Consider the following 11,696-nt stretch of genomic DNA (forward strand, 5'->3'; position numbering starts at 1 on the left):
CCTTCCAGCTTTTTGCCTCAGGAGCAAGAAGAGCAGGAACAGTGATAGACAGTTCAGAAAGGAGTGGCTGGTGCAAACAAAGACTGTTCCCTCTGCCAATGCACGGACTCCACTCCAGTGTGGCGCTGAAGACAGAGAGGCTGTGCTGGGCGAGTATCACTATGTGCTTGCCCTGTTTTGTACTCTTCTGTAGGCGATGGCTATTGGACAGTGTCAGAGACAGGAAACTCTGCGAGGGAGCCTTTTTTTTAACTCAGTCCAGCTGGTTTTATATTCTTACTACTGAGTTACTGTATGGAGGATGCAGGCAGCAACTGCTGAGCCCCTTGTGCAGAAGGGCACAAATAAGCAGTTTGTGGTTAATGCATAGCACCCCAGGAGAGGCTGAAATTTGGGCCCACTAATTAGCAAGGGCCTCAAGTTGCAGGACTCAAATCTGGATCCAAACTCCTCTGAAGTTTCAAGTTATTCAGGTCTATGGTTTTGGCTCTGGCCAGTTTGTCCTAAAACAAAGTGAAGTTGACAAATGTCTCTCTTAGGCAGCTGACCCGAAGGACTGAATATCATTACAAAAAAGACATTAAAATACAAAAGGCCTTAGTAATTTGTGTAGGCTCTAGTTTCCAGTGATACTATAAGAAGCCTGCCAGCATTTTGGTGAAAAGGGCCTGCAGCACAAATCTTGTTAACCAAACCGAATGAGGAACAAAACAGCCTCCTTTTGCACTCCCACTGAAGTCAGTGGCAGAACTCCCCCTGGCCTTGGTGATGCATGATCCAGCCTCTACAGTATGGAATATGAACACTTTATGAACACTTTCTATTAATTACCTGTTCAATTAGTTGCCAAGGGCTTTTCACTCAAGAAAGCACTATTTAGTGCACCATTTTTTAGTGTAACATGTTTAAAAGTTTAAGTATGGTCTCAAACACAAATAGATTTAAACTTGCCATTTTTCCTGAACAGAAACCTCTATATATAGCAGTAAAAAGTATCCTGAATTAAAAGTGTCTTACAACCCAGGACCTGATCATCTTCATGAAGGATTTACCATGCTGTATTCCAGAGTGAAAAATATAGAAGACTTTCTACTTTTCACCAAGTCTTCATGAGGACACACATCATGAAGCAAATATGAAACTCTGAAAAGGCAATAGCTACCTTGCACATAGTGCTCACTAACTGCTGGATTCATTAAGATATTTAGGAGCCAAAATCTTTCTAACCTCAGTGGACCTGGGTGTAATACGACCATCCATACCTAGGATGAGAGAGGATTATCTGGTGTGCTCCAAATTCATAACCTGCTTATTAATAAAAACATGAGATAGGAACACTTCTTATGATTTCATTGCAGATCAAAGGCTGCAGGTAAGTACCAACCCACTATTGTCATGAGATTGCACCATGAGCTATGGGCAAAGCTAGAGAGAACTCTTTTTTCCTAGGCTTCTCACAGACCACTCTGATTAGAAAAACCTTATAATCATAATTTATATTGCAATTTTGACATTAATTAATTAATTTAAAGAATATCCTCTATGAGATTCTGAGTTGTTTCCCATTTTTAAAATTCAATTTATGCTATGCTGATGATTAATTTTTATTAATTTTGCTTTTTTTTTAGTTTAGTGAACTTGTAAAAGCTTTTAATTCTCTCCCATCTTCCTCCACTGCCAACATAGCTCAATATAACTGAGACTTCTAGCAAACATTGTTACACATGCCAGTATTCTGTCCAATTTTAACTAAACATTCAATAATCGTAAGCTATTTTGGTACATTGGACCCACATTCTCAAAGGTATTTAAGCACACAACTCCTGTGAGGATCTTGGCTTTGTTACTTTCTAAAAATGCTAGAATTCCCATATGTGCTAACATGGCAATGGTAAATGAACAACTAATACTGCTGCTGTATTTACATAAACTATTATAAATTACATTCTTTCAGTGTAGAGCATTATTATTAATCATCCATTCAGTTCTACATTATATACAACTAAATAAGGAATACAGTGGACCCTTTGTAATTACTTACTTTAACTTCAGTTTTAAAGCCAAACACATTGTGACCTTATACTGATTTTGGGTTTATTAAACAGACTCCTCTATTATATGAAAGAAAAGAGAAGAAAATGTTTACAAAAGATTTTTGACATTTATTAACCTTGTCAAATCTCTCTCATACAGTAGTCAATAAAATGTGCAGTACGTACATATGGGCATAGTAATTAGCACGTATGTCAGAGTAACAAATGAATTCTTTCTGTCAACACAAAAAAGGCCGGGATGAGGTTGAATCAAGATTATTCTTTACTGTTGCAGAATCCAAATGATTCTGAAATAATCTGCTGTCCTTAAATGCTACACTATGAAAAGCACTGAAATATTCAGGTCCATTCTTGCGATTGTTTGTGCACTAAGTTACCACTACCTAAAGTCCCCAGACTGATGACCCAGCTGTCCCCTTTCCCTGCCTACTCCCCAAATCTGTTGCATTGCCTAATTTTCTCTTGCTTAATTAACACTGGCACTAAATTTAGAATTGTCAAAGCCTGAAAAGACAATTTACGATCTGTGCATTCCTGTATTAGGACTAATGGAAATAGTACTTGGGGAATTATTAATCTAAATTTGAACACTAGTTTAGGGTCATATTTTTCTCTGTCCTGCCTGGTGTTATTTGCAAGCTAGTGATGTGCACAAACCGATAACAGACTTCAGATAACAGACTCTGATGTTACAGTCTTAGCCACAGGAACTCTAAAAAGTTGGTTTGCATACAAAAACCTGTACCTCCTCTGCTACAGGACTAGCAGGACTAGGAAGTGAGAGTGTGCAATCCCTGTGCTTCACACTGCAAGCACCCAGCTGCAGGAAGTGAAAGACGCTTCTTCTGTGTTCCTCCCACACTGCCTGCCTGAACACTGCCCTTGTGTAGTCTGGCCCATAAAGCTCATTTCTTGAGAATCTGGCCATGAGTCTTGAACTATCTTGAGAGAATCAACCCTTCTGAGGTTCAGCATCTAATAATTCTGCCCCTAGGCAAGTAAGTAAATGGACATTTAATCTTTTTTGCAGCTGTCAGTGAATGTATGCAGAACAGCACAACGAAGGAGAGACAAGCATGAGAGGTGAACGGTGATGTAGAGAGGAGAAGAGGGTACATGGTCTTAAAGCACTGGACCAGAATGAGGAGCTGGAGGATGGCTGTAGGCCTAAAGAAGAAAGGGCCATGCAAATAATATGAGAGCTTGGATGGGAGAGAGTCCTGGAAAAGAAGAGAGAGCCATATAAGTGCTTTGAAAAAAAAGGGAGAAGAGGGGGTAAAGAAGGTGAGGGAGAGATGAAATCCTGAAAGCAGATGTAGAAATAGTGATATTACTGAGAAGCCAGTGAGCCAGTATTACAGAGAGGCAGTGAGCAAAAGATTAAAGGAAAAATGGATTTTGAAAGGCTGTGCAGAACGCAGAGAGAAGCTGCTAAGCAAGGTACAAGGGGCGCCAGGGAGGGGAATCCAGGCAGCACCAGCAAGGATCATATCTTGGAGGCTTCCTGTGAGGCACTGAAGATCTGCAGATTTCTGCAGTAGATCTGCATTTTTTTCCTGATGCTTTTATTAGTTATTTCCTCTGACAAGAGATTAGTCTTGTGAGACATAACTTTTTGAGGGTTTCAACACCTTTCCATGAAAGATATCCCAATGTTTGAAAGAAAAAGCTTTCAGAAAACTCAGTAAGTCTCTTGGTCTCCTGCTAGTGGTTCAAGTGTTCTCCTAGGAAGTATTTTTGATCATTAAAAAAAACCCAACAAAAACCAGGCTATGAGTCTTGTCAAAGTTTTCAGAGAAAAGAGGGCAACTGCCGTGTTGCCCTGTTCAGTTACCAGCGGACAACAGTTCACATCAGTGTATTAGATACAACTCAGAGTGGCTGGCAAGTCCACTCAGAAGAAGATTAGAAGAGAGAGGTATCTCAAATACCTCTGAGGTAAACTCAGCCTACCCTTCCGGAGGGCAATCTTTCCATAACTATGTGGAGATCATTAGCATACCCTCTCGCATAAAGGCTACTTGCACTGCAACAGCCAAGTGGATAAAAATCATCCTCTGTAATACAAATGCAGAGTAATAAAAGTTCATTTCCAGTTACAGTAAGAAAACACACAAATAGTCTCCTATTGCTGTACTACTCGTTTTTCATGCATTTTTGGTCATTAGCTGTTATGCATGGAAAACATGCACATGCTAAAAAAAACCTTATCATCTGCTTCAATGGCCTGTGGTCAAATGTATTTAAAACACCAACAGTAATAATGCATAATGTCTCTCTTTTTTGCGCTGGAATATAACCCTAGGCAGTGTTCCCAAACTATTGCAGATAATTTTGCCTTAAGAAAAAAGTAATGCTAATTGACTACTGTTGGCTAAACCTTTTAAAACCTCTCTTTTGGGGAATGCCACTATTTCTCATCTCACTGTGCCTGAGATAATACAACTTCACACTCCTTTGGTTTTCTCAGTCTGACAAAAGGTTTTTCATATTTCTTATGAATTTTTGATTCTGCATCTCAATCATCTAGTAGCTGAATAGCCAGAAGTTTGAAAGATTCCAAGTATTACTCAACATGACTAATTTTTTTAAAAAGAGCTTTATGCCACATATGAGTGACTCCTTATCTGCAGTTAGCAGAAAAAAAAAAACTTATGTGGAAATAAACATAGTGGTCTTTTAAATTATGGATAAAGAACGTACTATTTTATGGCTGTTTATAAAAATAATGAGCAAAGCATCAAAGAAACTTTGTTTTTGAATTCTAATGAAGGAGACATTATTTCCTCCATTTTTCCCCTATCACAATACACACAGAAAGAGGTAAAATTTCTGAGGACAAAAAAGCAATCCCTAAGTGCACGGAGTTTCCAGAACTTGTCCACGAATTGACCCAGAAGTTGCTAGAAATGTTTGGATTTGTGTAGACAATTCAGCCAAGTATGGGGTAGTAGGAATAGAAATCATGCACTGAAATGGAAAAGCTCTTCTGAAAATATTTTTATGGTATGAAGGCAAATGGTGAACAATATATGAAGTATAAGTTAAACAGAAACACTAGGCCTGATTCTTGGCTGCTTTTCTCTACTCAGTAAGAGCATAGGTAATGCACCAAAAATTGTTCCTTGAGGATTCCTTGGCATGTTTTACATGATTTTTCATTTATTATTCTACTAGAAGGTCTTAAAAATGGATTTCTGCTTGGAAAGGGATCTCCACTTGTACATCTCAGTTTACTTCATAATTTCCTTTAGAATAGTTACTATACCATTTCTAAGTTTATAGAAGTTGCTGGTGCTTGAGCACTAAAAGGCAGATACTAGAAATCCATATGGATTTCTAATATGTATAATAAGTATATGCAAGAGTGCTGATCCTCACCCAAATGGTGTCTCACTTTTCACTAGTCCTACCACAAGGATTTCACACTGCCTGCAGATACTGACAGTAGATGTACTGGCTAAAATGGGACACAGACAGAACTGAAATGATGCTAGCTGAAAGGGGGAATCATCCACATCAGTAGCCAGAACAGAGTATCTACCTCAGCTCATTTAAAGATCAAGTTTCTCTTCCGTTCCACATTAGTCCCAGATGCTTTGGACTGTCAATGGAGGGAAAAAAAGCCCTCTTCTATCTCTTTCTTGCTGACAGGTGAGAACGCAAGTCCACTTCTCAGCTGAAAATCTGGCCCTAGCTATCCACACAATCAACATCTCCAGCCATTATCAGTGAAACTTGCTGTATCTGGGACCGCATGTGAAAATACTTCAGAGACTTCAGTTTATTCAGAATGTGGCTAACTCCTTCATTGCTGTTGTAGGCTAAAAAGAGCACATTGCTTCCAGTCTCAGAACTGTTCAGTGTTTCCCTCCCTAGGCCCTGCTCCCTGAAGCTGCTGACAACTCAGGTCGCTGCTATCTCAGAGAGTTTCTGTCTGTCCATAATCCACCACATCAGTGGGGACCATGTAGCTTTGCAGGCATTATCCAAGGCATGTCTGGCAAGTGATCATACAGAGTTTTTTCTTAATGTGTATGCTGTCTGGTTTGGACAGTCATGACCAGCCGTGCAGGACTGCTTTCTTTCCTTGACTGGACAACCTACATGCTAACGTTGAACAATCAGCCACCACAGATACTTACCCATCTGGCCTGAAATCTGCCCCCTGTGAACACTCAGCAAAGCTCAGTCCCTGAAGCAATTATGGAAAGTGGGAGGACACAGCATACCTGAAGGGAGCCCATTAACACAACTGCAATTATTCTATGTTTTCTTGGCAGCACTGCATCCAATCTTGACACTTTTGGCACAAAAGAGATCCAAGGGAGGTTTTTTCCTTATGACACAGGCAACCTGGTGGTTTCCCCAAGGCTCCGCATCAGCTGAGGAAGGGCTGGCAGTGAACTTCAGTCTGGTGGGGACAAGAGGGCAAATGACAGCCAGTGCAACTGCAGCATGCTAACATGATTGCCAGAGAACTGTTAGATTTGGTAAATCAGTTCATACAGCAATATACACTGCTAAAAGATCCCAGCAATATTTAGAGTAGGAAGTTTGTTTTTCCCAGAATTGCTTTTGTTTTCTTATTCCATTATTTTTATAAACATATTTTTTCTTCTGTTTCCTTTCAACATGTTTGTTTTTCAGTTCCTAAACAAAAGAAGAGTAAGACAAATTATTCTGCAGTAGTGTATGAGTTGGCATAGAGTTTCAGAAGGAGCCATTATGATCTGTCAGACAACTACTTATTTAGGGACTTTTGAAACCACTGATAATTGACTTAGTAGAATAAAACAGCTTCTCTGGAACTGAAGGAGTCTATTGTTTAAGTACTTACCACATTTGCTGCAAGTCATTTAAAAAATATTATTGACCCTGGTTAAACTATTACAGACATAAAGGAATGGTGAAAGTGTGAGGTGCAGTTGTACTGTCTAATACAGTTTTACTAAACTGACTGCATAAATACAGATGTGAACACTAAGACTGGGGGTGGGATAGGATGGGGGGAGTTGGGCACAAATCTAAACCCTGGTGGCCAGCACCTTCAGTAACAGAGGCGGCTGGAGACTAGCAGAAACAGATTATAATATGCAAGGCAGTAGGCTGTATCAGTCTGACAGCCGCTCTGTCTGCTCCACAGGACTCCTGTGAAGGTTGTCATGGGCTCTGATCCACGTATCCCTGATGCATATTCAATACCAGACCCCATCTCACTCTCTAAAACAGGGCAAGTTGTGCAGCCACACAAGACTGACACATGCACACAAGTAGCCACATCAGTTGGTTCAGGGAACTGGAACCCCAGTTCATCTAGTGATATCCAGGGGTCTATGGAACTGGCTCAGTCCCCAGGAAGAGGCAAAATCCTGAGAACACATTTGTAAATTTACACCTTAAAATCTAGGCACCTTGTCAAACTGCGCTGAACTCAGCCTGACTGTAGTGCCTGCTGTTCATGGACACAGATGTGGGCTACATCATGGCTGTTGCATTAGGGAGCCCAGAGGTTCTAATTTCTAGCCTTATGGTTGGACACACTCCTGGGAGGTAAGAAAAAGGAGTTAGAATCATCTCAGAACTGGGTCTCCCACATCCTGTGCTTCAATCTCTGAGGGCTCAGACTCAAGCAGTTGTAGCCCTGGTGGGAACTGCCTAAGCTTTAGATTGGAGAGAAAGCGGTGATCATTTCCCTGTGAGAGTCCAGTGCTCTGTCTCCTTGGCAAGGGGACTGCAGATAAGGACTGGCTGTTGTATGCCTTTCCAGGATTTCTCAGACAGAATGAAGTGCACAGGCCCAGTAAGTCCTGTCAGCAATTGACTTATGTGATTTATGACCACATGCTCCCACCACTAGCCTGCATGTCTGTAAGAGGTGTGGTGCTTTCTGGATGGGCCGTTCCTACTGTTCATGTGCTACTCTCTTGACTTCCACATGTGCTAAGGATATAGCTACAATTTCCAGACTGTGCTGCTGCTGCTCTGATTTGATTGCTGGACATCAGGAAATCTTGTTTCCAGTCCAATTGTGTGCTCCATCCTTAAATTCCACTTGCACAAAATTTCCAGCTGGAAAGAAAGGATAAATGTGGGTCCGAACAGTTCCTGTATCTGCCAAAATGAAGTTTAAATACTCAAAAAGAATTGACATAAAATTCTTGAAGAATTATAACCTTTCCCCACAAAACCTTTGTGACTATTCAAATGGTGAAATGTTTTAGAAAGATAACTTAGAATATTGTGGCAATTTCAAGTTCCAATGCTCATATGATCATCTTCTTATATGCAGTATTAAATTGTTCATGGAGATGCATGTACTTGTTAAAGATGCTGTCAGCTAACATTAGAGAAAACAGAGGCTCACCTATTTTTTCAAATTTATAGCAAGGGACTGGGAATGAGAAATTAGGAATGACAATTAAAAAATGATGAGGTCTGAATTTGTCTTTACGATGCTTGTACAGATCTGGGTCACTTTACTAGCTTCAGTGGAATTACTCTAGATTTACACTGATAGAAGAGCAGAATTTACCTTACTCTAGATTTCTACCTACAGAAAACAAAATAAATGCCAGTTTCAAGCTCTGAATGCCCTTGTCTGTCTTTAAACAACATTAGATAAAACTGACTGGCTCCAGCAATTATCTCCAGATCACAGTACCTTAGTTGCAACAAAAATATAATTAGTCCCACCAACAAAATTACTAACTTTGTTGCTGGCTAAGAGTGAAATAGCTCTCCTCTGGATGACAATGTCAATGTTATGGGTTAAACCTTGGGTTCTTGATGTAATGAAAGCAATATTTATGGAAGAGGCCATTTATCAACTGAAGACAATAAAAGCCATGACTAAATTCACAGGCTATCTGAGACAGATAAAACAGTACTGTTGTTATGAGCAACTTGGCAGCACTGTTCAGATATATTGTGCTGACGCTCTACAGATATATTTACCTACGTGGAAGTAAATACTCACGCATATCTTAAAAAATGGACATAAAGCAAAACAAATGGGATATTAAGAACATGGAGCTAGCAGACACAGTGTCTTTTCAATTGCCTTTTCCTATCAGAAAATCTGTGGAAAGGAATAAGAAAAAACATTCCACTGGGAAAGCAGGCCACATCCCTACTTGTGTGGAAGAAGCTGAGTGACCCACCTCCAAATCTTGTGAAAACAGAGTTATGTGACAGGGATATCTGTGTCACGGCAAGCAACAACCATCAAGCCTAACCAACCTTCTTCAAAGCAACGCCAAGATTTGCTTAGGACTTCAGTATCTCTATTCTGGTTTGAGCTGTGCAAGGCAGCGGGTTATGGGGATACAACATAGCTTCCATCTATATTCCATTTCTGCCACAAAACTCACAAACCATGAGTATACCTTCCTTTGGACCTGTTGTTTGCAGGCTAACCTCAGTATAACTCTGTTACTCCAGCATCTTTCTGGAAAGTGGTGTTCCCCTGTGGGAGGAGGAAAGCTGTGTTCAGAACAGCCATTCACATGCAGCTCTCAGGGGCATGGTCCTGCCAGCTCTCACTAACGACTGCTATGAGCTTTGTTTTTTTGAGATGCTGTTTTCTCTTCTCTCTAGTCTGGTGGTTACCCTGCAATGTCAAAATATTCTCATGCTGAAATTGTAACTACTGTGGAAGAGTTGTTTCAAAAAAAGGAAAGAGAATGAAGACAGGAGAAAGAAGGTAAGAGAGGGAAAGATACTGTAATAAAAAGAAAAACAACTGCAAGATTAGTACATTTTATTTCATTTTTTTGTGCCTTTGCATTTCATTGTATTTTCCTGGAAGGAAAGGTTGCTTAAAGGAGAACTTTGAATAGAACTGGTGAATAGTATTGAAAATCCATCAACCTCTAGTAACATACCAGGCAAATTTTAGTCAATTTTAAGCCATAAATGGTTTTTATCTGGAATGGAATAATGTATGTTCCTTATGGAATCATCCTCAGATTGGCCAGAATTAATTTGTAAATAAAATATTCAGCAAAAGAACATCACACAAAGTTTATAGGCAACATAACCTTCTCCCTGTCTCATCCTTAAAATGCAACCTTCATCTATTATTTTCACAGTAAAGCCTTAATAGCAAGTATTGGATCTTACTGTTTATTTGCAGGGCAAGTACATGTAAATGTATTTAAGTGTTTATGCAAATTAAGCCCAACCCTCAGGCTGTCAGAGTTGAAAATGTTGTATTTTGTGGCACAAAAGGCTAAGCACCTCTGGTCTATAGTGAATTTTTACAGATGTGTTTTAAAGGGATGCTAGCATTATCTTAAATGGTGGCACTCTAATGTTGCTCATAACTATTTCTTAGTATTAATTAGGGATGGACAAATTGGCTTGGAAAAAAACACAGGCATAAATTGAACTAGAAATTTTAACCTCCAGCTTCTATAATTGCCCTAGTAAGAATCATTTTCTGACTCCATTTCCCACAATTGACTTACTCTCTGCCTCAGACACTTCCCTTGATATTCAGCCCCTCTGTTGAAGGGCCTCAGGCAAAAAGGGAGTCATCTTTAGGCTGTCTGCTGATGTCCAACGTCATATGCACTAAGTGATCTAGAGCAAAAAATATACAGCTTCAAAGTATTATGCAGACTTTGCAACATCTGTTAGCGCCCTACAGATAGTTTGGTAGAACAAAAGCGGGATGCTCAAAGGGATTTGTTTGAAGGAGTTTGAAGTTAAGGGTAAAATGGGAGGCTCAGAAGAGGGTAGGAGGGAACCAGAAGAACCTAGATGAGTCAGTCAAAATGCTTATTGAATTTAGAATTGCACTAGCAGAGACATCTGGTTTCAAGGTCAAAAACAAGGTCATTATGACAGAAGGACATAATTAGTCCTCAAGGGCGAAGCAGACAATCTTAGTGGAAAGAGGACGACTTCCCTGGAAAGAGCAGTACATGATGTAAGAGAAGAGGTTGAAGATAAAGAGGAACCAGAAATGCTTGGTGACGAGTGAGGGATACTTTCAGATAATCTTATGTTCCTGTAAAACAAAATTGCTCAACCTTTTAAAGTTTTCATCTCTAAAAATGTTATGAGTAATAACCATAATCATCTAAAATGGAAAAATTCTCTCTCAGTAGGCACTAATTAAAAAGCAGTATATTATTTGCTGCCTGCTAAATATTGCCAGAGATATAGGGATCTATTAATCAGAGAATTCATTATATCTGTTAGTTATATTAATTCTACAGTTTTATCACATATGAACTATCAGGCTATAAATTATACAGAAAGCTATAAAAACTTGATTATTTAAGTAGGCATGGGTGAATGGGAAAATTAGGAATGAGCAAGGTACCACTCTCTTAAAGCTAACAACCATGTGACATTAGAAGTGACTTGGCCCTCAAGTTCCAGCTCAGAGATTTCAGTTTTCTTAGTGAGATTTTAAGGCCACCTACTGTTAATTCATTTTCATAAATATTTCCCTCATTAAAACTTTGTTTAAAGGAACTCCATTTACACCTGAAGACATAAAGAATAAACCTGTTGCTGGTGTGTTCTCTGCTCAGATAAAAACTATGAGGGATCTCCCTTCTCTTGGAAGGTACTTGCTTAAATAATACCTACAAGTCCTTTAACTACTTTGGGATAGATTCAGGTTTG

Source organism: Apteryx mantelli, chromosome 2, assembly GCF_036417845.1.
Source record: "Apteryx mantelli isolate bAptMan1 chromosome 2, bAptMan1.hap1, whole genome shotgun sequence".
NCBI classification, from domain to species: Eukaryota; Metazoa; Chordata; class Aves; order Apterygiformes; family Apterygidae; genus Apteryx; species Apteryx mantelli.